Below are 26,370 nucleotides of genomic sequence, written 5' to 3' on the forward strand. Positions count from 1 at the left end.
TGTTTATCCACCTGCAAGAGTTCAATTCTCTTATATAAGACAGAAGTATATTTATGTAACCTATTGCCTATGTTGTACGTGAAATCTACTCTAGTTTGCCTTAGTAGTGTAAATACTGAATAAGTGGTTGTGAAATCTCATTGTTTCAGAAATAAGGAGAAAAGATATGTATGTGTTCAATTCAAACACAGTCTTCTGAATATTTGAATTTTGTTTAATATATTGAGGCAGAATTGAAGAAAAAGAGAGCCGAATATATCTAAAATTAGCTTAGTAAGTATAAAACAAAAGCTGAATATTCTGAATAGAAGAAATGTATAAAAAGATTGACAACCTGGAAGAAGGATGGATAGAAAATAAGTGGATAAATTCATATTTAATAAATGAATGAGTGGATAAATGGATAAATATAAGATAAATAAATGAATGACAGATACACATATTGTTGAATGATTTTCAATTGATGAGTATATAGATTCGTAGGCTGGTAAATAGATGATATAGCAGTTGATAGAAAATGTACGGTCCTTTGATAGATGGTAGAATGCTCTTACTTACTCAAAATTTTAGTTTCAGTGCATATAATAATTAGTAATAAAACCTGAATGTCACTAATGAATAACACTAAAAAAAAGGATAGTTGAAGACAATCAATTTTACATTCCATGTCAGATAGTAACAACAGTAATAAAATCAATGTACACTTCTTCATGTATATGTTTGTTTGATTGTTTTTCCCTTTTCCCCATAAATTCTGTAGAAATTCAATAAGCATAAGAGATTACTGAGGCACTATATGAGATATCTGTAGCAGTTTAAGAGATGACTGAGGAAGTCAAATTAGAAATCTTTATACTGATTCAGTCTTTAATTTTAGAAAAGTTTGGTATTTCCACGTATCTTGTGGCTGTAACCACTGTCATCAGAGAAATTTTATTTACCACAGATAAAAATTACTTTAAGTAATGACGGAAATGGCAGCTTCTTTAGACAGAAGAAAATATTTCTCTGTAAAAACTAATGGTACAATGTCTAACACTCTAACACTCAGAAAAAAAAAACAAAACAAAACACCTGAAGTATACTAATAGAAGAAAACATAATTTTGCTAATTTAAAGAGCATTATTAGTAGAAATAATTTTAGCAAAATTATGAATGGGTAAAAAGAAAAAAATGTAAAGCAAGTTTCTTGTTTAACATTTCTTCTTAGAGAAATTACATATAATAAACAATATGTAAAAATATATTACTTTGTTATATATAAATGTTGAAATGTCAGTCAGTTTTATTGGCAATATTTTCTAAAAGTTTATATTGTCTAAATAATTGTACCCTTCAAATATGTTTTAAAGTTTCCTATTGGCAGATTCAAATATTATCTTTAAACATTTTATATTTCTAAATGTAGTATTATAATAAATACAAAATGAAGAGTATGCTTGTATATGCTGGGATGTTTGTACTCAATGTTCATTCATAAGGGTTTTAATATGTATTATTTAAAGGAGAAGTAAAGACTTTACCTATTATTAATATACATAAGAAACTATTTGCACATTTCCTCTAAAAACTGCCTAAACAGTTATTACTAGTCAAATGTTATTTCTGCCAATGTGTAGAACCAAAGAAGAACAGCAGGCTTGGAGTTTAAGAGAAAGATTTGGAACAGATTAATGATCCATAGAGCATTCACTGTGCACACATCCTGAAGTAGTTCACAGTGATAGCATACATACTAAGTTTGCATTTGTTTCTCTTTTAAAATATGTTAATTTAATGGATTATATATATAATGCATCTTCCTTTTATCAATAGCTACACTTTTTAAAATAATTGTTATAAAGTCTTTTGAAATTTGAAGCAATCAATCTTCAGCCTTATTCCTATATTTCCAAGAGTAATTGGTATTTTTACTACTTTATAAAATTTTTTATGAATGTTTTCAGTAAATGCATTCATAATAACCCAAGGACAAATTGTTCCCATGCAAATTATTATTATTTTTACTTGCAGAAATCAACTATACACTTCCACATATTTCTCTAGACAGAGAAAATAGTATTAAACACTTCTGATAACAAAGTAGAGATCCAGATACTATTAACATTCCATGATTTTTATTATCTTCTGTTAATTTATAAGAGATTTTATACTATATTGTCACAATGACTTTTAAAGAGAATTTGAATTATGACTATCCAATTATAACCTTACTTATACCAAATACCTCTTAAATAACTCCATTGGAGGTCCTCTTATTGGCAGGGAATAATATTTGAAGTTTCTTCAAAATATACTTAACCTTACTGTCTTAGTTTTGGTTATTATTGCTGTGATGAAACACTTTGAGCAAAAGCAACTTGGGGTGTGGGGCAGGCTGGTTTATTTCACTCACAATTCCATATAACAATCCATCAGCAAAAGCAGTGAGGAAAGGAATCATTCAGGACAGGTCATGAGGGGTACTTCTTTAGGAACTTGCTTAGTCTGATAACTTATACAACAGAGAATTACCAGGGGTTACTCACAATGGGCCCAATGGCTTGGAACTCTCATGTCAATCACTAATCAAGAAAATGCCCTCCAGGCTTGCCTATAGCCTCATTTTATGGAAAATGTTTTTTTAATTAGGGCTTCTTCCTCTGATGATTCTAGCTTGTGTCAAGTTTACATAACACTCGCCATTACACTTACCACTTTTTACAACATTATTTTTTCAACTAACATATTAAATCTTATATTCTCATCTTTAAAATAATAAAATAATGGATGACCAATGCCCCATTACATGGTCCCAAATTTTTGTATTGTCTTGTTTTTGTTTTTCTTTTTTCTCTTTCTTTCTTTTTTTCTTTCTTTTTTTTTTTTTTTTTTTTTTTGGTTTTTCGAGACAAGGTGGCTTTGGAGGTTGTCCTGGAACCAGCTCTTGTAGACTAGGCTGGTCTCGAACTCACAGAGATCTGCCTGCCTCTGCCTCCCAAGTGCGGGGATTAAAAGCGTGCACCACCAATGCCGGTCTTAATTTTTGCATTGCCATAGAACACTAATACAATATTCTTAGTCTGTCAGCTTCTTATAAGTAAAATGAAGGGAAAAAAACTATATTCTTGAGGGTTACACCTATGAATTACCAAACAAATTTTATATAAATAAGAGTAATATTTTCTACAAATATTGTTAGTAACCTAACACTAATTCTGTGTATAACTGATTTTATATCATTGCTTGTTTATAACTAACAAGATAATCATATTCTTTTAAGTAAAATGACAAAACTAGAAATTTCTGTGGTATAATATTATTACAACTACCTGTGCAAGTAGTCCATTAGGTAAAGCATTACATTTTGGTGATGGGAGCTATTTGTTCCATTAGTAAAAGGTGGCAAGGGCATTCAGAATAATTTGATGACTTCTAAATACTAACTAAGGGGTAGGTAGTTATCTCTTTCTTAAACACAGCCCCATTATCTGTTTTCTGCTAATTATTAGAAACAGTCAAGCAACCTACAGCATGTGTACTAGGCTTCATCTCATCAGATCTCAGTGATATCACTGCTCAGAATGGGAATTCAAATTCCATTATCTCCCATTATCTTACTAAGCATTTTACTTTTCCTAGCTTTAATTAAGTTAAAATCTGTTTCACTTACATTACTGATTACAACTAATTGAGTTTGTTGCTTAATCCTATCATGGAACTTCTATTGCTTAAAACAGGTTCATTTCCAAATAGAATTGATTGAGGGAAATGAGTAAAGTACAAGAACTAGATTCTATTTCATTAGCATCATTTATATAGTATATGATTTATCACATTTGGAAAACTGTGTCATATTCAAATGGCAGAGAACATTTTATTTGTATTTTTAGAAAGCAAAGACTGCTTAAAAGTGTAATAATTTCATGAAATATTTAAAATTGGGAAAAATAAATACAAGTTTGTTTTAATTTAAAAAGTAATGCCCTGCTTTATACTTTATCCACTTATTTTAGTAATGAGTTTCCATGATGTGGAAACACATCATGTAAATTAATGTTTAAAGTTTTATATTATAAATGTTACCTTAGTAGGCAAATCCTGATTGTCTGTCATTTTTGCCAAAAACATACCAACTACATTGAATGAACCAAGAAGCAAAGCCAAGAAAAAGTTCCAATAAATTTTCTAAGTTATGAAAAAATAATACCTTGAAATGAACCCTGTTCCAATTTATAACTGATGCTATTTTACTAATTTTCCATATAGCCAAACCATTGTGCTATAGCCAAATATCTGTTGGGAGTTCTTTAAATGTTTTCCTGCCATTGAGAAGAAAGCAAGCATGGAATCCACAGAGAATTGTTGGGATAGGATGAAACACAGGTCCCAAAATCATAAATCTATGGATGACCTTGGCTGAATCAACAGACACATTGAGGCTTCTTCTACATTCAGCTGTTGCAAGGCCAGATAATAATTGTGGCCAAATAGCAAAACAAAACAAAACAAAAATTAGGAAAATATCAAGTTAATGTAATGAAATATTTTTCAAATAATGGAACAGATAAAATTTTATTTTCTCTAATTTGTCATTTTACATTCAACACTGTGCTTACATTTAAATTTCTATATTATTATCAAGTAATATAAACATAGCTATGATTATATTTCTAAAATTAATTTTAAAAATATTATTATTATTATTATTATTATTATTATTATTAAAAAGGAATTCCTGCTCATAGCACTTCATTTACTTTATTGCTGTTGTAAGCCTTTATTAGGGCAGTGGTGTTATGCTATCCACTACTTATTCCTCAGAAGTTGTAATGACAGATCCCATTGCATCAATTAATGACAGTAGTCCTGTTCTGCCTTTCAGTATCCTGTTTTGAGGAACTCTAAAAGTGGACATTCAATATAGTCATTCAAAGCTTCAGAGACCATTTTTTCAGAAGGATATGTCTCATACTGCCTTTATTGCTATGGAAGTGTTTGATGTTTGATTTTTGCGGGTACTTGATTATTATGCTGTACATAATATACAAGCGTGTGCTATGGATGTTCCTCATCATTTAGCGGAGTGGGCTACATATTATTACTGGTCATAGTAAAGGAAGAAACAAAGCCAGGGAGGTTGGTTTCACGATGTCTTTCTGAAAAGAAAATGGGAGCCCAGTCCATATAGAGGAATACTCCCTGAGCCAAGACACACAGGGGGTGGGCCTAGGCCCTACCCTGAAGGAAACGTAAGATTCTGATGACACCTTATGGAAGGCCTCACCATCCAGGGGGAGCAGAGAAGATATGTGACAGATAAGGTTTTAGTGGGGGGGGGTGGAGGACGAGGTGGGAGAAGGGAAATGGGATTGTCATGTAAAACAATCCTGTTCCTAATTCAAATAAAAAAAAAGTTGGAAAAAAAAAGACTTAAAAAGAAAAAAAGGGGGGAATGAAAAGCATAGAATAAAGGGGTAGATTATTGATTATTATACTTTAAAAAGCAACTATTAATCTCAAATATTTTACATTGGTTTGGAATTTTGCACACTGACAAAAAATTTATTTTTGTTAGAATGTACTCTATATAAGTTTCAAAAAAAAAAAAAAACTCAAGAGTGATAGAATCAATGAGTCAATTGTACTCTTTGTCTCCTTGTGCCTGGCCAAAAATGCATTATAAATACCAAGTATCTAGAGAGAAAGAAACCAACTGTTGTGGTTTCTTGTCTTTGGGGAGATCATGAAAAATCGAGACAGGAAGGGAAGTTAAGATAATGGTTTATATTGCATAAAGGTATTGGTATTGTGTAGTCTGAGCCTGTTTTCTTTGCATAATTGTGTTAGAATCAAGAGGCCTCATTTTCTTCTATAGATTTTCTTATGCTTCAAAAATTCAATATACCTGGAGTCCACAAGATAGATCCTTAATAAGTCAGTAATAAAAGGATGAGGCAGTGTAACTGTCGGTTTAAATTACCTATACAACACTGTCCACCTATGATTTATGTTAACATTGAGGTAAAGACACTAAGGGATATATTGCAGGATATCATATGCAGATACATGGAATACACATAATAAGAGGCAAGTTGAGCCCAGCAACATATCATTATGTAGTTAACTGATAAGGTGATTCTTTAGAGGAAGAATAATTGTTTTAATATCCAATTACTAAAATGCAAATTTGACATGTTTTCTATCAATCTTAATCTAAAGGTTACTTGCTGCTAATTAATTTGTTGGTATATCTAATAAGCTTTGAAATTTAGTTGCTACTGACAAGAACATGATTGTCTTAAAAGTAAAAACTGAGAGAAAGTAATAAAAAACAATTAAAATGTGAACACTGAAAAGGAAAATAAAACACAAATTATGAAATAAGTTATCAATTGTTTTTAATTATGCAAAATATTAAAGAAATAACATTTTGATCTCAAGGCCATAACTATTGGAATCTCACCATAACAGTCTAAATAATTTTCAATATAAATGTATTTATTATTCAGTGATTTATTTTTCTGTTAAGTTTTACTATATGGAGCTGTCTTTTTATATAATAGAAAAGTATTTTGATATAATTTGGAATAAAGTAACTTCAAGTATTCCCACATTGCAATGGGAATATTCCCACTTCACAATTTTGTAATTATACATAGGAAATATGAAAATAACTTATAAAACATGGTACTTACAATTATATTGAGACACACATTGTAGTAACACCATTTGAGAATGATCTTTAAAGACTAATTAATAGGGTTAATGGGAAAATCACTCCCTAATGGTCAATCTTAGTAATAACCCTCCATAAAATATATCAATCAAAGGATTTGTACTCAGTCTTAATGTTAAAAAGAAAAGATAAAAAAATAAGTGACACACTAGAAGACAAATGTCACACAATTTCAATTTTATGTGTAACCTAGAAATGATGAACTTATGGGAACAGAGAGCAGAATTGTGGCTATTAGGCTTCATTGTGGGTCTTTTAACAATGGGGAAACAATTGGTTTAAGGATATAAAACTGCAGTTGGACAAGAGGCATGGACTTTGTGAAGTCTTGAGGTCTACTGAGAGCATGATAAATATGGTTGATAACAATATGCTATATTTTAAAAGTTGTGAGATAGTATACTTTAAATGTTCTCAAAACAAAAATGATGAATATGTGTGATTAACATGTTAATTGGTTTAATTTAGCCATGCCATTGTGAACATACTGTATTGTGTATCATAGTTGTGCATGACTTTATTTATGAGCTAAATAAATGAATGAAGAAAAAAAAAGAAAAGATGGAAAGTGGGCATTAATAGAGTTATGAACAGCAGAGCAAGGCCCCAGACAATGGAGAAACCTTAGAAACATTGCTGTTGATTCTGATGCAATACATGGCCCCTTATCAGAAACTCAGGAGGTGGCTCAGTTGGTAAATTTCCTGCTGTGCAAACATGAAGAACTGAACTTGAATCCACAGCTCTAACCTATGGATGTGGGTACAGAGTAGCATGTCTCTCTCTGCTGTGGTTGGCAGAGAAGCTTGTTTGTTAGGAAATTCTTGTAGGAAACTAAAGTGCAGACTAAATGAGAGACTCATATCAAGTCAAACTCATACACAAACATTCAATTGAATTGCCACATGAATGGCAATTCTCAAAAAAAAACCCAAACGTATTAATAGACCACTGACATTACTCCAGTACTACTCCCATTACTCTCCTACATACACTGATAGGCACATAAATGCACATCATCCTACCAGAAATCCTTGTAGTGTACCTTCCAAATATATAATGCCTACAAAGATGAAAAGGAATTTAAAAGTGATAGACTACTTAACAATAGTTTTTTTGCCATCTTCTGGTGTTTGTTTTTTTTTGACATTTTTCTTTCATGCTTTTATGTTGTTAATTTATTCTTCAATATCATTAAAGGAAATCATTCTTGAAATCAGAAACTCAGGAGGTGGCTCAGTTGGTAAATTTCCTGCTCTGCAAACATGAAGAACTGAACTTGAATCCACAGCTCTAACCTATGGATGTGGGTACACATCCATATTTTGAAAGGAAATCACCTTTCAAAGTGAAATTATTTTACATTTCTGATAATGTATAGCTAAATGCAAGACATATATTCTTAACTGATTGTAGAAATTTATAGATTATAGATAGATAAAAGACATAGAAAAGTGTTTATGTATATATGTATGTATGGACATACGGAGAGAAAGATATGTAGATGATAGATATATAGATATATAAATAGATAGAAACATAGACAGACAGATAGATAATAGAATAAAATGACCTTGCAAATATTTCATTAGTCTGGAACAGGAACAATATATTTATACTAAGAAATCACTATAGTCCAAGATTCCAGAAAGTATTAAGCAACAAATAGGTAGACTAAACTAAATGTTCTTTAATTGGTTTGACAACAATGGAGTGTGGCTTTCTCTCTAACAGGCTACAAGTGGGAAAAGAAGAAATGGGTGGGGGGTCTGGTAGGGAGTTGGGGGTGGAAGGGAGGGAGAGGGAGAATGGATTGTCATGTGAAGCAAGCTTGTTCCTAATTTGAACTAATAAAAATATTTCTGTATATTTCATAGTCACTTGGAACAATATTCCTGAAGAGAAAAATTAATACTCAAATACTTCAAATCAATAGATTATTTGAGAGTTTACTGGAAAAGATCCAGAGTTCATGTCTGACAGACACTACCTAGCAGAATTCCATGTAAAATAAAATTAAAGTGAACAAAAGTGATCTCTTGAAATCATTGTATTGCAATGGTAGCTATCATTGCAACTTGCAAATGTTTAATTGCCATCTACTTCGAATGAGGCGTATCAGCCATAGCAGGAATTCAGTTAGATAAGTTTTCTCATAATATTCTAAAAAATAGCAAGGCTAAAATCTTTTCTATGAATTTGTCCAAATTCCTTGTTGTTAGGTGTACCAGTCAAGATTTATAGTCCTCAGGAAGATAGTGTGTATTTAATTGTCTTTATACTGTAAGGTCTTAACATTTTTAAATTAATTATTTTAAAATTAAAAACAACCTTAGTTTACATACCAATCCCAGTTTTCTCTCCCTCCATACTTTAATATCCCCCCACCATCCCCCATATCACCCCTACCCACTCCTCAGGAAGCCAAGGTTTCACATGGGGCATCGTCAAAATATGTCAGATCATATGGGGCAGGACCTAGGCTGAGAGAATATGGGCAGTCTATGGGACCTTTGGTAGTAGAACCAGTTTTTATCCCTAGTGCACAATGGGAGTCCAGGAACAGAGACTGTTTTTATCCAATGTTGACTTAAAGGAGAATCCACTTTATTTTTTGGAAAGATCGGATTTCTCATTTAATCTTTTCCCCAAATAACATTTTGAGAGAAGAGGGCAGAATTCCCAACTTTCCGAATTATTATCAAGATTATAAAACATGACACACACAATTTTTCTTAGAACTCTCAAGATTAAAGACATGAGTGTTGGGCTTTCTCTATTTCATGTGTAGACAAAGAACAAAGAACTATCTATACCAGAAGAATTTTCATTGTGGTAAAAAGTAGAAAATAGGAACACAATGAACATAACAAAAACAATTAATTATGGTAAGAAAAATGAACATTTTGAGACAATATGGCCTTTACTTCCAGTGCGAATCCAGCACAGAATTTTCAGAACATGGAATGCAGTTGAAATCAGATTGACAGCATCCAAATTTCATTCACATCTGTAATTGCCTTGAAGAGTAATGCTCATAAAAGCAAGTGAAGTTTCCTAATCTTGTTTGCCTAGGGAACATTTAATGTTCCTATTTTAGTGTTTTTAAATTGTAAACAATTCCTTATTAAGCATCAGAACCTGTCTTCCAAGAATCAGAATTCAAAGGTACTTACTAAAAAGTTAGAATGTTATACATATATAAAAATAAAAGAGATTAACAATAGCATGCTATGTCATGAAACTGAAATATGTAAACATACTTATATGTTATCAGAATGGCTAGAAAAGAGGAGGAATGTGAATTTTGCCCAGATTTTAGATGTATATTCTACTACTAATAATGACTTTCTAAAAAGACAAAACCAAATGAAAACAAACAGGCTATTTTTCCTGTCTATAAATTATAAGCCTCTGGTCTCTCCAATTAATAAATAATGATTACTTTCATTTCTTTAGATAATACATAAAATGACATTATTTTAAAGACATTGTAGACCTAGAAGAATGTAGTGATAACTTGTTTATACTCTTGTTATATGGCAAATAAAGCTTGTCTGAGGATCAGAGGGCAGAGCTAGCCACTAGTTTACCATAGAGGTCTGGAGGTCTGTACAGACAGACAGGAAGTGACCTTGCTAGGCAGAGAGTGAAAGTGATAAGTCCAGAGGAGACAGGAGCTTACTCTCTTTTTGGCTAGGAAGTTGAGTAGTTAGCATGGCTATGCTTTTGCTCCTTTATCTCTCTGATCTTTCAGCATTTTTCCTTATATCTGATTCTGGGCTTTTATTATTAAGACATATTACAACTCGTGTTACATATTCATGTCCAACAAAAACAAAATGGCTATAATGAAGATTAACTGGGAAATGGGAATTTTCTTTAGATACTTTGTTAAAGGGAGATTACCGAAAAAATTTTAAATGTGATTGATAAAACATTTACTGAAATATCATAAGCACAGATACTAACAAAATTATTGAGCAGCTTTAACACATAACTTTTAAAAAGTATTTGAATACTATTGTGAAATTAATTTACTTAAATCAAGGGGCCTCTTTGTAGTTATTGACAAACAATAAACTACTTCTGCAGGGTATAGTGTAAGTTACTACTTTTGTGTTAATTAAATCCCAAATAATTAATAGTGTTATTGGTATAGGTTATTTACTAGTACAATTAAGAAGTTAATGTTAATCTGTTGTGATGGTTAATCTTGGTTGTCAACTTTACTTCACCTAGAACATTTGAGGGATTTTCCTTGGTTGAATCATTTGAGGGCTGAGAGCAACCATAAATCTGGATCATTTGATGTCACAGAACTCCCTTTAATTCTGGTCCATAACTTCGGGTGACAGCTCCCATAAAAGAGCAGAGACCAAGGAAGCTTTTGTTCTTTGCCTGCTTGCCCTCACTCTGGCTAGCAAGTTTATCAATATTCTGACGAGAAATTCCTTTGTTGGTTTTAGAACCTTCTTCCTCAGGACTAACACATGGACCACAAACAGGCAGCTTTCTAAGACCTCCTGGGGATCAAAGCACCAGGGTGTGATTATTGAAATATTCATTCTTGTGGACTGAACAACTACCTCAGATTTTCTATCAGGAGATGTTGGGAGGCAGGAAAATTCCATTAGGGAATTTCCAACGGTTCCAGAAACCAGGAGCTCTGGTCTGCATTGAATTGTGGATGCTAGCTGATTTGCTGTTGAATAGCATAGCCTCAGTAGAGAATGTTCCCTAGTTTGCATCTCTACAGAACTAAGCATTTATATAGGCCTGCACCAGGACAGAGGGTGACATGTACAGGACAAGTGAGGTCAGATAGAGTTAGGAGCTGCCAGGCAGAGGGGTTGACTAGAGGAGAGAGAAAAGGCATGGTGGCCAGGGAAGCATGGTTAGGAAACAGCTAGGAAGATGACAAATAAAAGAGACTCCAGTTTTACATCATGGAACTGAGAGCTCTCTAAAGATGACAAGATGCTTGTGTTTGGTCTTTATCACATTTGGGTTGCTAGGAGTTTCCAAGTCCATGCTCCCCCACTCAGGACGACCCTCATGTCTACCATGACTTGTGGCTGAGACGTGCTGGGCCACAATAAGGGGATAGCCATTTGGATTAGTAAAACAATGTGTAATTGAATCAAAACAAACAAACAAAAAACTCCTATACATATATTCTTGTTTTGGTTATTTGTGTTGGAAGACCCACCCTCTGATAATCGAACATTTTATATACATATGCATATGCATGTGTTTGTGATCATACTATCAGTTCTATTCCCTCAAAATCTTAGCAACTTTTTATTATAATTATTTGTTAAGAAAGTTTGTCACAACATCTGAAGCAGCAAAATGTATCTATAAAAATTGTATGTCTAAATAAATACATGTATAAATAAAAATGTGATCAGAAAATAGAAATTCAAATGATAATTTCTTCACTTAATAATAATGTTTGATCTATAGAGAGAAAAATGAACCCTTTATGGCCAACTCAATAAAAGTATACAGCCCTGAACCCATATGTACACAGAAAACAAAAATGGAATCTAATAGGTTGTATTTATATAACTGCATATATATATATATACATATATATTATGATATATATCATAAAAATGAAAATCAGATTAAAAAGAAGCTATCAGTTTGTTTGAGGGGGCAAATAATGGATCAAATGTAACATACCTTATATGGGCTGTAGGAAGGAAAAGCGGGCAGTACTTGTATAATTGAATCATATCAAAAATATATATTTAGAAATGAAACTATAGATAAATCAATGAAAACAGCAAAATAATATATGCTATATGCCTCAAATAAAAAACTAAACTGTAGTGAACTATAATTGATTTTTACATTTCTAAGTATACTATGATGACAGGTATTACATAAACATACACTTTTCCCAAATACAGCAAAAAGGTACTTTCTTTTCCTTCTCCAGACCTTGGTTCTGAAATGTAGATGGCCTATTTGTTGAATTCTGAATACAAGTGGGCTGAGAGAATAAATTGTAAACAAAGTGCTTCAGTAAATATTTAAAACACTTCTCACACCCACACCCACATAGAGATTTTCATCAGTCATGCATGGCAGTTTAGTAAGCACTTGTGAATAGAATCACTGGGAACCAAGCAGTTAATGCTATAGATCCAAGGAATAAATAGAAGAAAAATAAAAGGTTACTGCAGAGCAGATGATCCATTTTGTCCAAATGTCAAATGTCTCTTCCTCCATGTTTGGAGATATTATTAAAGGTGGCTTCAAGGCTTTTCTGTCTTTTGCTTCTGTTTTGTTTCTTCTTTTCCCAATCAGCATGCTAGCCACATTGCTCAATCACTGGGCAAATGTTATTTCCTGTCGTTCTCTACTCATCCACTTTTATAGTAGCAATAACAGACGCTGTGATTAAGACCCTCAACGGGAAATCGTGAACAAACTGTCTGCATTGCCCTGCTTACTTTCTTATTTTCTTTAAAAAGACCAGCCATCTGTGTTAGCATTTTAGAATTATGATTCTTTGTTCTCAAAGTTGTGGACATGTCTTAATACATATATATATTAAGACGAGTTTAATTTTATAGGTCTGTTTGTTGCTGTGAAAATAAATTAAGTCTTACATCAAAGTTTAGATCTCTTTTCTTGTGGTAAAAACTTCATACTTTGTGACAGTCAAAAAATTAATTATTTATTAAATTTTACAACATACAATTTTAGCAGAAAAGATTTACTATAAAATGTATCATAGAAATTTTGAAAACATAAAATAGATCTCATTATGGAAAATTCAATAAAATATTAGTTGGGAAATTGAAATATCAAACCTAAATATACCATTGTAGGTTTGATATTTCAATTTCCCCGACTAATGCCCACATGAAAATTTGTCAAAACTAGTCATTAAAATTAAAACAAAGAATAACTGAATTTAAAGATGCAGAATCTAAATAGCTTACTAAATAAAATAATAACACACTAATTTGGAATGTCTCTCATATTAACATAGATGTATTCATTCTATAAACATCATTATTATTAAAACACATTGTTAAATAACATGTATAATTGTTTACAGATAAAAAGCTTTACTTATAAACAAAGAAATGACTAAGGGAATTATACTCTGTTTTGTTTAAAGACAGGGATTTACTTTGCATCTTAGCTTCCTCTCTAATTTACTATTATCTTACTTCTCAAATGTATGGATTAGAACCAAAAGCAGGAATGAAAAAGAAAGATTGCAACTATTTGTACATTTGCATCCGAACATGCAATCATCCCAACAAGACAGCAAACCCTGACAGCCATTTCAAAGCACTAAAAGGAGCAATTTCATTTTTATTCACAGTTGTTTTCATCTGATTATGCTTACCTATGAACTTCTCCTCTCACAAATTACATTTCTACAGTAAATGAGGAATGTAGCTAGCAAGGTGTTTGAGAAAAGAAGAGATAAATAAAGGCAACTTCTATCATTTTCAAGCTGTGACAAAAGTCCTGATTGTTAATCTATGACAATGGAATGTACTATGCTGCTTATTCTAAGAATACTAGTGGTTCATAAGCCAGGCATTGTGACACATGCCTTTAATCCTTGCAATTGGGAGGCAGAAGCAGGAAGATCACTGTAGTTTGAGGCCAACCTGTAATCCAGAGTGAATTCCAAGACAGCCAGGGCTACTCAGAGAATACTTGTCTCAAAACAAACAAAAATAAAAAAATAAAACCAAAACAAAAGATTAAAAAAGAGAAAGGAATTAGTGATTTGCATATAGTTTTAGTCAAATCCAAGCTATTTCCTAGTTAACCAACAAATCCAGTAACTCTAGGAAAACAACTTTCTGGATTCCTCACCTGTACTGGGGTTGGTTTCTCAATGATGGAGCTGTTTCTGACTGATCTTTATGCTCCAAGTAACCTCAATAAAATCTCATTCATTCATGTTGCTACAGTGATATTTTGTTTGTGCTCTAACAAATAAATCTTGCCTGAACATTAGAGGACAGAGCTATCCATAGAGGCCAGGCAGTGGTGGCACACACCTTTTATCCCAACACTTGGGATCTCATGCCTTTGATCCCAGGATTTGGCAGCCTTATGTCATTAATACCAGCACTAGAGAGGCAGAGACAGGAATGATAGGTGTTGAAGGGATTTCTCACTCATTCATTCTAAGGACTCTTGCAGGTAAGAACTCTAGTGGATGGCTGCTCTGCTTCTCTGATCTTTCACCTTTCACCTTCTAATAATTGACTCAAGGTTTTTTTATTATTTTGAATAATTAGAATTCCAGCTACAGGTTGGACTTTGGTACAATCTTTCTTTTGATCTGTCAGAAGTCTCCTTTTTGAGATGATCAGACATATGTTGCTCTTCCACTGCAAAAGTGTATAATAAAACACTCTGCTTCCATATCGATTTGAGAGCTTTTTTCTACTTCTATGAAGAATTCATTTGGTTATAAAAGCAAATGCTTTGGACTTTTGAATCAATTTATAAAGTATATATACTTTTTAAACAATTGACTCAGGCCATAAGCATAGATGCTAATGTACTTCAAAGGTTCTCTTCACTTTTCAAGTTCCTGTAAGAATGATGAGATAAGAGAAAGGCTCCACACCTGTCTATTTATCTGGTTTCCAAGAAAGAATCAAACACAATCATCAGGTGTTTTCTCCTTCTGGCTTAGAATAATCTCTCTGTTCTGTTTTATGTTTATCTTTCTAAAGATATGAGCAATTTCTATGCAATGTTATGCAAAATTGATATCTATTTTTACTCTTCTCCATTAGTTGAAACTACACTTATGTTTTCGTCTTGTACAGTTCAGTCTCTCAATTTGAAGACTCAAAAATTATCAGAGAAGTAAAAACATACAAAGAAAGAAAACAGAAAATATATTAGACACTGACGTTGACTAGGATTCTTGCATAATTTTAACTATTTTGTTTGTGTTTATTTAGATATCTCATATGTCTGAGAAACTAAAGCCAAACAATCATATGAGGTTTTTTCAAATAAAATAATTGCACAGAAAAAGAAATAACCAAATATTCTTAGTTCGTTGACAGGATGAGAGAAGTATTTGCAAATGACATTATCTTAAGCTAACAACAACAGCACATAATGAATTTCACACAAATCAAGAGCAAAATAATCCAGAGATCACTCAGCTTTAAAATAGACAAGAAAATAAAAAGGTATGTTCTTAGGAAGACTTAAAGATTACCACATATAGAAAGGTAAGTCCCTATGACAATGAGAACAGTGCCAGGCAAAGCGACAGTTAGGCATATTTTAGTGAGACTATTCATCATGCTAAACTCAATTGTGGCTAAATATTGAAGGACAGAATTGTTTAAACCCACCACTGTTTGTTGTATTTGGTAACAATATTGCCTTCATGGAAAAGTGTGTGGAACTTCCTCAGAATACAAAACAAAGCTACCTTGTTCTGGAATAATGTCAATAAAATCGTGTCAAAACTCAATTGCTATTACATTATACAACAATATTATCCAGAACAAGGAAACAAGTTCCATGCCCATTAACTGGGGAATATATTAAAAAATGAACTAAAATCATAAAATTATATTTATGTGGATTGTAAAAGTGTTGATAACAGAGACCTGGTTAGTTGCAGATTTAGTCAGCTCACCAGCCCTCCCTTGTAAGGAAAAGGGTGATCTCTCCTTCATTGTAATGTTTAGTTTAAAGCCTTGCAGCCATGAGCTAATGATGCGGTTGGTTCTCCTGCTTTCATGTCCTCAGTGTTACCACTCCTATGCTTTCAAGGTCATTTCTTCTGTAGGGAACACTATCCTGTATGCTGCCGCTGAAGAGGGGTGGAACAAGTTCTCCTACCTGCCTCAGATATGGACAGGCAGGGGGGCATCTCACCCCTTCTCATGCTAGCTAGCACATACAGATGGGGAATGCAACAATTCTCCCATGCTCTCACCACTTGTGGGCTGGCTGACCCAATAATAATAATTCAACCCAATAAGATTGGTTGTATTGTGATGCCCTTGAGAGTTGCAGGGCCTGCTCTCCCAGGTGTTGTAGCTGGTGGCAGGCGGGGGCAACTTTTGCCAACCTCAAGACTAGCTCTCCCACCTTCCCCAAGCCTCGATGGACAGTGAGGGGGAGAATATGTCCCCCACATCATGTATTCTTATTGAGAAAATCAATTTCATGAATGTTGGAGCTCATGCAAGAGGAACAACAAGCAGCTTTGGAATTCAAAGAAACTGCACACCAACCTTAGAAAAAAATTAGATGGAGGTTATTAGTAAAATTAGGATGTTTTTTGTTAATGTCTTTAATCTGGGAAATCTTGGAAAACAATTTAAAGTTTAGAAAAGCACCCTTTTGATACTTGAGTAAGGGACTCAGTGAGGTCAAGAAATGAGAAATAATATAGCCTGGTTATTACTAGCTGAAGTTCCTTTTTTAGCCAAATATGGGTTTTTAACCAAAGGCAATGATTAAATTATTGTACTAGATTTTTCTCTGTGCTTCCTAATATGATATAATAAAAAAATATGTTGAGAGGGTATGCATTCTGGGAACATAAAGTAGAAGTGACTATTTTCATATACAATGTTTAGATTTGTGATTCTGTTAAGATTTCTTTATAGGCTTACCTTTTGAGGTAAATAATAAAAAGATGAATCCTTTGTTTTTAAAGATAAACAGCTGTCTTCTAGGACAAAGCAAACTGGTATAAATGTACTGGGTTTATTTAAAACTTTTTAGTCAATTATAAATGAACCATAGCTTTAGTGTAAAGATGATATGATTGGAAATTTTAATTCCTTGTGTGTCTCTAAGAATAATGTATTACTTGTGATCATATGTGATTTTTCCTGGGTAAAATTTTAAATTATTTTTGGAAAATACATAAGTGGTGTTTGTTAGGTAATTTTTTTCTTGTGTAGAATTTTTGTCTTAGAGAATAAGGATTCTCTAAGAATAAGAGAAAAGGATAAGAGAAAAAAGTCAGGTGTAGATTAGAAGAATGGTTATGTGATTGGTAGGGTTTTAGTTAGAGAGTGGTAGGGGAGGAAGGGAGGGAGAAGGGAACTGGGATTGTAATGTAATTCAATGTTGTTTGCAATTCAAATAAAAAGCAAATAAAAAATAAAAACGATAACATTATACAACTAAAAAAAGACAGAAATAGGAAGAAAACATCAGGAAATATTTAGAAGGAACATTATAGAAGACAATCAAGACGAGGGGGAGGAAAACAACTCTGGATAGAAGAATATAATGGAAAAAGACCGAGCAGCAGAAAGAAAATAATAAAATGAATAATTAATTTGGACCCCTCAGATAAAGTTTCTGCATGTCTCTGCATCTGTTCAATAGTTCACTGACTCCATGCCTCCTCTCTGGTTTCTCTAAACTGCTAAGGGTTGGTCCTTGAGCATATGAAAAATCTAAATCAGAGATAACAGTATAGTTTGTGGTAAGATACAAAAATTACTAGAAGAATTATATTTAAGATGAACTAAACCATTTAAAATAAGTATATGAAATTAGTTTTTCCTTAAAATAAAATAGCTTCTATTTATGCTTTGAAAAAATTAAACATAGTAATATGGTACATCTGCAAGGCTGGAGAAGCATAATTATAATATTTTTAAAATTTTAAAATTAAAAAAAACTACCCATAATAGACACAAACTAGTATATAGGTATACAAATATAATTTAAATAAAAAAATTCATTTTGTGCTAATGATGCTCCCTCAAGAGCCAAAGGCTCCAACAACAGAATTAGAAATCCTGTTTTGAGTCATTGTTCATGGTTATTTGGTTATTTCTATAGTTGTGACACAGTTTTATTATTGTCCTTCGTTGTGCCCAGAAGTGGAAAGTAAGTTCCTATTGCAGAAATATCCTGCACTACAGACACTGGTCCTGGAAGTCCCTTTTCAGGAACTGATCTAAAATACTCCTGTCTGAGTACTTGCTTTCAAATTACAGGAAGATTCCAAAACTTCAAAAGCAGGTACACAGTCAACAGTTCTACCTAGGTATGATGCCTGTGAACCATAACAACTACCACATGGTACAATAACCCTATGCATACAGCAGTGACTTAAAATTTGCTGTAACCAATAGCTTTCGAATTGTGCTTAAGATACAAACTGTGCAAGTTATTGGAAACTAGTCACGGTTAGTGGATAATGAGTCTTGGAGAGAATGTACTAAACCAGTATAATCATTAATTACACGATAAATAATTGTTTTTATAACCACAGATGAAAGCATTTCACCTCCCACATGAAGAAAACTTACTTTTTCAGCAAATGGAAAATATTACAAAAAACCCAATCAATCAAAACACAAAGTGGAGAGCCTAGTTCCCAATGTATACATATTGGTACTATAATATAACATCCAATTTCTAATTGCTCTTAGGGAACATTGCTCAAGAAGGGAAGAGTATGGTGACATTATAAGAGCAAGAGGAACAGTGAGTTGACCATAAGGTATGTTTCCTAGGAATGTGATAAGCTATACACATCTGGTCTTACCAACATAACTGTCCAAACTCAAGCTAAATAAAGACAACAATAATAGATATTGACTACTGAACAGGTGTTATCAAGGAGCCTAAGCTACTAAAAGAATCATTGAAAAATGAGAATTGCTAAGAGTGGAGAAACAGTCTTCACACAGAAGAACACAACTATTTGTTATCCAATACCAAGTGATCAGTACTGAAAACATAGGAGTAATGTTATACAGATTGAGTAGATTATACTTCTATTTTTTAATAATATGTACATTTATGTAAATATATGTGAATATATGCATGCACACACATATATATATATATATATAGAGAGAGAGAGAGACAGACAGAGAGAGAGACAGAGAGAGAGAGAGAGATAGAGAGAGAGAGAGATGTATATAACACCAATTAAAGAAAATACTAGAACATGAATTTAAAAAACAAGGAGATATATGTGGAAGTTTTTGAATGGAAGATTTTATAGTCTGAAAATTAATTTTTTTAAATTAATTTAAATTTAAATTTAAGAACATTTGCATGAAGAATACAGTTGTAGGAGTGAGAAAGATTTCCTAATATTTCCTAATTTTAATTTAAATTTAAATTACTAAATTTTAAATTTAGTAGTCATCTAGTGTGGTGTCACATATGTTGAAGAAACTTACTCACACTTCATAATACATTTATAGGAAGAAAGTATAAAAGGTTTCTATATGCTATTTTTATTTTCTAATAGTGAAATTTATTATTAAAATAATTCCTAGTATGCATTATTATCCAACACTTGGGATGTGCAAGAGTAGGGCAGGGTTCCATATTCAATTTATGCATTAGGACAGTTCCTTCAGAGAATAACTGTATAGTCTATGACTCAAAAGTAAGAAGGATAAGACAGATAGAAATGAGCACGACAGGAGCATGAAGAATTAAGGACCTCCTAAGAACTCTGCATGGTATAGCTATGAAGATTGCAACATTTGACTGCACATCAGAGCAACCAGCTGATGTCTGTGTTATTGACCAGCACTGGAATGACTGCTTCTTGGAATATCATGGCCCAGCATTTGAAAAGTTTAGGAAGGAAGTTCACAGGTTTGAAAACAGCCTTTACTGTATGCATGTGCTTCAGACCAACTTGAGCTTAACAGGAAGGTCTTATAGGAAAATTGAATCCATTAACATCATATTCCAAATTATTATTGCTTTAAAAGTTTACAATAATTAAACTGATGTTTTCCTCATTCCAAAGCTATTTCTGAGTCCATATATTCTTACATAATTCGTTAGCTTTGATTATATTTTATAATAAGTAATACAAATATTATAACCTGATTTAGCACCATGAAATGATGAGGTGTTAAGAAATATATCATAAATTTTGTCAAATTTATTCTACAAACTTTCTAAATATATGGGAAAAGAAACACTATTTAAAAATTCAAGCCAAAGATAAACTTGAAATAGTCTCTATCAAACTTAAGTTTCCTTAATAATATCTACCCTAGGCTCCTGTTTTCACTTCCTGTCTGGTCCACCTCATTTTAACTACAAAATTTGTCTTTTCAGAAATGATTTGGTGGTGGTGGTGGTGGTGGTGGTGGTGGTGGTGGTGGTGGTGATGGTGGTCGATTTGTGTTTTTGTGTGTGTGTGTGTGTGTGTTTATATCATACAATCTTTTACAAAAATTGTTTAAAGTACTGATATTTTTACATACTTTCTGGTGTGTGGAATTCTTTTTCAAGTAGCACCCAGGATGAACAGATATTTGTGTTCATCTACTTTTTCTGAGTGCCATTCCATAATGTGAAATTGGTTGTAGCACTCCTACGCCAGTGATTCCAAACATTCACAACATAAACTATCTGCATTTCACTCATTAACCTTCCATCTGTGAGCTTTGCACATCTACTCATAAAGAAAAGTTCATCATCCTAGCGTATCCATAGATGACACTGTAAATGCCTTGTAATTGACTTGTAATCTCCTTTCCTAAAACAGGTTCCAACTGATCAAACTGCTTGCCCAGTTCTCCTGGGTAGTTAATACTGCTATCCCATCTCCCCCATGAGTTTCTATCCTATTTTCCAAATTACAGGGGCACGATACCTATGATTCATCCTTTTCTCATCTTCTTTTTCCTCTCCGCAGTCTTTTAGATGGATTGGAATTTTATCTATTACTCAGTAAAACTGCTTCTTTACAGTACCAAGGAGATTTAACTGCAAACTATTTTATAATCCTTGTCATTTCCAGAGAATTATATTCACTCTTAAGAGTAGAGATGATAATACTATTCATTGTTGTATTAATATAAAATTTATTAAAACTTTTGTCTAAAATATTTCATTTACTAAATGTCTTTCTATGGTTATCTTGAGGCAAACTGATATTTGTACAAGATTACTGCAGGTCAAACATTCCCAAAAGCATATTTCTTAAAGTTCAAATTTCACTCTTTCTTACAATTGGTATGCTTTCTGGATCATCTGAAAGTTTGAAAACTGTCAACTTTATTACTAATAAGTTTCATTAACACAAAAGTCAAGTTGAATCTATTTTGACATGGGATACTTTAGGTATCATATCATTTTCATTGCAGTGACAAGCCTCTAAAACCATTTGGCTTTGATCAATGAAAGATAGTGAAAATAATGCAAATTCATTTGGGAATCATTTTAACTCATAACTACATAAAGATGCAAGCAGCAGATGCAGGTGAGTTACCTATCAAAAGAAAATTGCCAACATACAGAATAGGTTTTTCAATGTAGTACATCCATGACTTTGTATTCTTACAAGCACAGATGCATACTGAAAGAGTGATATTTTAGAATTGTACACAGTTATGGAAGAGACAGAGAACAGGAAGATAAAGCAAACAAAATAATCTCAAACAATATGTTCAGTAAAACCCTCTGGTTTTATACGTGAAATTAACTGAGGTAAGCAGACTGCTAGGAAAAAGGTACACACAGCTAAGGGCATCAATAATATGCTTCAAAAGTAGATGAGGATCTTTCTGGCAGGATTCTGAAATATACTATTTGCTTTGTTTTTACATTTGTTGGCATAGTATATAAGTTTATGAGGGTGAGTAATCTTTCACTATGCCTTTGAAAAGGAAGGGTCTTTCCATGAAAGCTGGTCTTCTGGTCTTCAGCTTCTGTGAAGCAGAATTTCTGGAAGCCACTTGTCTCTGCCGAGATTGATTCACTGAGTGAAACTGCAGTACTGAAGAGATATTGGAATATTGCAGGTATAATGACTAATAACATTATCTTACTGACTGCTAGACTTCCAAAACAGCTATTCCTTGGAAGTTCTGAGGCTGAACATTTTGTCACTCATAGAGAAATATTTTTAGGGCCTTTTAGCAAAACAGTAGCCTTCACCAACACAAGAGCTAAAAACGTATTAGGTAGCACCTTGACATTGTATAAACAATCTTCCTCCATCTTGCTGTAACAATCTCTATTATGTGCTCCCTCTCCCAAGTTAAATTGTAATTTAAATATGACTTTGTTTATGTCATTCTTTTTTCTGTATAAAACAAACCTTCATTAAACTGTCTATATGTTGGAACATGGATTTTGGGATAACTCATAATTCCACCAGTGGAGAATAAGACTACTAGCACAATTTAAAACCAACTTTGAAGCAAGCTTTAATTAAATCCTGGCCAGGTGGATAAGCTCTGTCTAGATCCATACCCAGCTTTCTCGGAAATGACCAAGTCTTAGTTTGCAGCAGCTTAACAAGAAAAAGCCATAATTCATTGCAATTTTAATCAGGTCCTATCATGAGCAAGCATACAACCTGATGTACCTCCCACCTACATCCAATCAGGGGCAAATATATGTCCTGATACATTTCCTTTCTATGGCCCTCCCACCCTCATGTGATCAAGCATATCAGTGCCAATGGGTCAAACACACTTGTTTAGGGGAGTGAAATTGTGGTTGCTATCTCTCATAAATGATAGCCTCTAGCATTTCAGCAATATGTGTCCTTGAACAAGGGACTTGCAAATCAAAGACATTTTTGTTTCATGGATCTCTTAGGAATAGTAATTAAAACTTAAAATGTAATGTTGTCTCTCACAAACATAAATCTGTTTTCCTGGGTCATGATCACTTAAACTGGCTCTAGAGTAAGCTTACCTTTATTCTCTTTAAGATGAGAGCTGAAGTATTTGTTTCAACACACTTCATTTCTCTCTTTGTTATATTTGAAAATTTTAATTCTACTTATTTACTGCTGGCCTCAAAAGTACTTTTTATGAGAAGCTTTAAAAGTTGCCTAAAGTAAAAAGCAGTCCATTTGATTGATTTTACTTTTTGACAGATAAACTAGATTGTCTAATGACAAGTATGTGTGTATTTTCTAATTTGCTTTTTTATTTTCATACTTATAGAAAATAAGCTCAATTTTTCTCTCCATTGGACTGTGTAGACATTCATATACTCTAGGCACACACACATAAATGCACCAGTAAGTTTGTTATATTAGGTACTAGAATCCATTCTATATTGGAGGTCACTGTTGGATTTTAAAAAAGTTATGGCATATTTGTTTCTATAATTTTCGTGGGTGAGTTAAACACATAATGCTCTACTGTGCACATATAAAGGGTCTCGTAGTGGGAATGTTATCAAAATTGGAAGTTAAAAATACCCCTCTTCAATATATTGTGCTTTTAAGTCTTTAATTCCACTTTGTATCTTTCAATTTTCATCTTAATTTTATAAATTTATAAAGAACAATATTTCCCTTCAATGAAGCAAATTTATAACACAAATAATATTTGTGTTATTAGTTTTATATTATGAGAGGTTTCAAGTTTAATAATATCTATACATATTAAATAGCTGTAAGGAGAGAGTTACCATTTTCCTAACATATTCAAAACTTTTCATTCAACTCTGACGTTGTGAATATTGCTTTCTCTTTTATTCTCCCCCACTTCATTCTTTTGTGCCAGCAACATTTCTACATCTAAAGCCTAATAGACACTTCATTTTTCTTTGTAGTCTTTGTTAAATTACCTTTATAATGGAAAATACCTTTCTTTGCATCTTGTATTTCCCTTATCTGAAGAGAGGGCTGCCTATAGGCAGTCTCTTTGAAATCTAGGAGGTTGCCGTAACCTTGTTTTTGCTTAGATTATCAGCACTTTGCCACTTCCCTGCCTGAATTCTTAAACACTAATGAAAGTAAAAGGATCCAAACAATGACTTTTCTTTTGGTTGGTGTGGTGGGCAGCAATTTCTTTGCTTAGGATAATAACATCTCTCACTCTCATTTCAATATTATGGAATGCCATATGTTTTAGCTGTTCTTCCTAGTAGCTGTAAAATGTAAAGCATAATAGATTAAATTAGAAAAAAAAAGCTTGATTAAAACTAAATTTCCAAATGATTAATGCTAATGAATTCTGTCTTCTGAGGTTGATTTTTAGTTTGTGTATTGTCTTTAGTATTTGAATCCTCAGTGCTAAAACCTTACAAATATTTTCCCCTACTCAATAAGACATAAGGAACAAAATTCATTAAAATACAGAAAGAATTCCATTGAAGAATACCCCAATATTGTAAATGCCAAATCACAGAACACTGGCTTGAAGCACCTAACACATAAGATGCCAGTTTTTCAGTTGACTCAATGACATTGGCAATTTCGTTACAGAGGTTTGGTGAGCAAATGTTCCAGTGATAATGTTGAAATGTGAAATAAGAAGTTATGATAATACCCATGTCCATTCACTGCAGAATAAAAGCAAAAAATAGTTTTTATGTTGGATAATAAATATTATTTTAAGAGATAAAAATAGGCAGGGATTTTTTAAAAAATGTTGAGTTGATGTATGGAAGAACTCATTTTCCAATTTTAATCCCACCTATTGAGAAATAGACCACTACCACATTTTAAAGCTCAATTTGAAGCAAGCTTTAATTAAATAATGGACAGGTGCACTGTCGCTGGTTAGATACATACCAGGGTTCCTGGGAGATGGCCCAGAATCACAGTTTGTAATGGCTTAAGGAGGAAAACCCATCATTTATTGCATATCTTCACATTTCCAATCAGGGGAAAATATACATCCTATGTACTTGTGAACCTCCAGCCCACATGTGATTAAGCACATCCACTGCAGGTGGGTCAAACAAACTTGTATAGGGGAATGAAAACATGCGACTTATTATCACCCTGATAGATTTTAAGGTGACATATATGGGTCAGTGAGATGGCAAAGTACCTGTTGTCATATCTAATGATGTGAGTGTCATTCCTGACATCCATAATACAGAAGGGAACTGGAATATTTGATCACCATGTTATGGAATGATAGACTTAATATCATAAAAGGTCACAGTAAAAAACACTTTCAAATCGACCATTAATTCCATCTTTCTAATTACTTCTTCTGTTGTTTATAAGCATTCAGGAACACACCACACACACACACACACACACACACACACACACACACACACACACACACACACACAAAGGAAGCAAAGTGAGTAGTGTCAAGTTTCTCTTTCCATTAATGATTATGTATTTCTACTTTAATTCAGACTCTTAAGAAGGAAAAATGTAACACGGAAAGGAGGAAACATGCAAGTACATACAGAGAAGTAGCCTAGATATATAATGAGAACAGTATCATCACTTCGAACAGTATCATCACTTCAAACAAGTGGAGGAAGTTGTTTTGTTGTTGATGTTATTTTTAATCTTCACTCTCTGATCCAGAATTTTAAGGAGTCATTACCCTAAATGATATAGAGGAGATAGTGACATCAACAGTTGTCATTAGTAGTGCTTTGAAGTTTGTGTACTCTATTATATTAGAGTTTCACTTGTTTCCTTCCCCCGCCCCCTTTGGTTTTTCCAGACAAGTCTTCTCTGTGTAGCTTTGGAGACCTCCAACTCATAGTGATCCACCTGCTACTGCCTCCTGAGTGCTTGCTACTGCCTCCTGAGTGCTGGGATTAAAGGCGTGCTCCACCAACGGCCGGCTGATTCAAGTATTTTCATAAAGAAATAGCAATAGCAATTCTGGATTATTATTTAGATCCTCTATAATAAGTATTCTTAAACTGGTCAGTTTTA

General features: G+C 33.0%; 1 long non-coding RNA gene across 1 annotated transcript in view; it reads left to right on the plus strand.

Moving 5' to 3' along the window:
• Positions 1 to 19,221, plus strand: part of LOC113833276 — an 83,556-nt gene extending 64,335 nt beyond the window's left edge. The window contains exon 3 of the long non-coding RNA XR_003480896.2: positions 19,157 to 19,221. This is a non-coding gene — a long non-coding RNA (uncharacterized LOC113833276). The remainder of the gene's footprint in view (positions 1 to 19,156) is intronic.
• The last annotated feature ends 7,149 nt before the right edge of the window (positions 19,222 to 26,370 follow it).

This window comes from Cricetulus griseus (genome assembly GCF_003668045.3).
Source record: "Cricetulus griseus strain 17A/GY chromosome 1 unlocalized genomic scaffold, alternate assembly CriGri-PICRH-1.0 chr1_1, whole genome shotgun sequence".
Classification (NCBI taxonomy): domain Eukaryota; kingdom Metazoa; phylum Chordata; class Mammalia; order Rodentia; family Cricetidae; genus Cricetulus; species Cricetulus griseus.